Here is a 2,122-nt window from a genome sequence, read left to right on the forward strand (position 1 = left end):
TCATACTGTGCTGTCCCTCAAAACATAAGTTCGAGCCTTATTTTATTTTTTATTTTTTAGATATTTATTTATTTATTTATTTATTTGACACACAGAGAGCCAGAGAGCAAGTACAAGCAGGGGGAATGGCAGGCAGAGGAGAAGCAGGCTCCCTGCTCAGCAGGGAGCCCGATGCGGGGCTCCATCCCAGGGTCCTGGGATCATGACCTGAGCTGAAGACAGCCACTTAACCAACTGAGCCACTCAGGTGCCCCTAGCCTTATTTTATTTGTTAAAAATTGTATTGAGTTCGATCTTGCGTCCCCGCGTGTGTGCACCTAATCTCAGCTGGTCCGCCCAAGACCCCCTGAGCGCCAACCCTATTCCCCCACGAGGTCCCATTTCCGCTCCAAGATGAAAGAAACTATCATGAACCAGGAGAAACTCGCCAAACTGCAAGCACAAGTGCGCATTGGTGGGAAAGGAACTGCTCGCCGAAAGAAGAAGGTGGTTCATAGAACGGCTACAGCAGATGATAAAAAACTTCAGTTCTCCTTAAAGAAGTTAGGGGTAAACAATATCTCTGGTATTGAAGAAATGAATATGTTCACAAACCAAGGAACAGTGCTCCACTTTAACAACCCCAAAGTTCAGGCGTGGCTTGCCCGAACACTTCCACCATTCCAGGCCTCGCTGGGACAAAGCAGCTGACAGAAATGCTTCCCAGTATCTTAAACCAACTTGGAGCAGACAGTCTGACTAGTTTAAGAAGACTGGCTGAAGCTCTGCCCAAACAATCTGTGGATGGAAAAGCACCACTTGCTACCGGAGAGGAGGATGATGATGAAGTTCCAGATCTTGTGGAGAATTTTGATGAAGCTTCCAAGAATGAAGCAAACCGAATTGAGTCAACTTCTGAAGAAGATAAAACTTGAAGAAGTTTACTGGGGGCTGCTATTTTATATTATGACTGCTTTTTAAAATTTTGTTCATGAATCTGATAAAATCTAGATCTCTAATATTTTTAAGCCCATGCCCCTTGGACACTGCAGCTCTTTTCAGTTTTTCCTTATACACTATTCATTCTTTACAGCTAATTAACCTGAAGAAGCCTGGGAATAAAGTTTGAAACAAGGTTAATAAAGTTATTTGCCTAGGAAAAAAAAAAAATTGTATTGAGTTCTATACCTAAGAATATGTTCTATTCCATTACTTTTTCAATTTTCTTCTCTGAGAATTACAAATATTTGGACCTAGTATTCACTTTGCCTATTTTCTAAATATATCACTCTCTCTAGATGTTTATTTTACATATTTCCTTTTTTCTCTCTAGAACTTCCTTGTATATTCATTGTTTTGGGGTAAGGTTAGTCTTTTAATATAGTTTTTATTTTTATTTTTTAAATTTTCATTTATTTATTTATTTTTATTTAAATTCAATTAGCCAACATATACTACATCATTAGTTTCTGATGTAGTATTCAATGATTCATCAGTTATGTATAATACCCAGTGCTTATCACATCACGTGCCCTCCATATGCCCATCACCCAGTTACCCCATCCATCCAACCATCTCCCCTTCCGCAACCCTCAGCTTGTTTCCCAGAGTGAAGAGTTTCTCATGGTTTGTCTCCTTCTCTGATTTTTTCCCATTCAGTTTTTCCTCCCTCCCCTATGATCCTCTGTGCTGTTTCTTATATTCCACATATGAGTGAAACCATATAATAAATGTCGTTCTCTGCTTGACTTAATTCGCTTAGCCTAATACCCTCCAGCTCCATCCACGTCGATGCAAATGGTAGGTATTCATCCTTTCTGATGGCTGAGTAATATTTCATTGTATATATGAACCACATCTTCTTTATCCATTTATCTGTTGAAGGACATCTCGACTCCTTCCAAAGGTTGGCTATTGTGGACATTGCTGCCTTGAATATTGGGGTGCATGTGCCCCTTCTTTTCACTACATCTGTATCTTTGGGGTAAATACCCAGTAGTGCAATTGCTGGGTCATAGGGTATCTCCATTTTTAATTTCTTGAGGAACCTCCATACTGTATTCCAGAGTGGCTGTACAAGCTTACATTCCTACCAACAGTATAAGAAGGTTCACCTTTCTCTGCATCCTGGCCAACATTTGTT

The 2,122-nt window shown here is 40.1% G+C and overlaps 1 pseudogene; it reads left to right on the top strand.

Moving 5' to 3' along the window:
• Nucleotides 1-393: 393 nt before the first annotated feature.
• LOC116628841 lies at nt 394-914 on the top strand (annotated as a pseudogene).
• Nucleotides 915-2,122: the final 1,208 nt, after the last annotated feature.

Source organism: Phoca vitulina, unplaced genomic scaffold, assembly GCF_004348235.1.
Source record: "Phoca vitulina isolate PV1807 unplaced genomic scaffold, GSC_HSeal_1.0 scaffold3, whole genome shotgun sequence".
Taxonomy (NCBI): domain Eukaryota; kingdom Metazoa; phylum Chordata; class Mammalia; order Carnivora; family Phocidae; genus Phoca; species Phoca vitulina.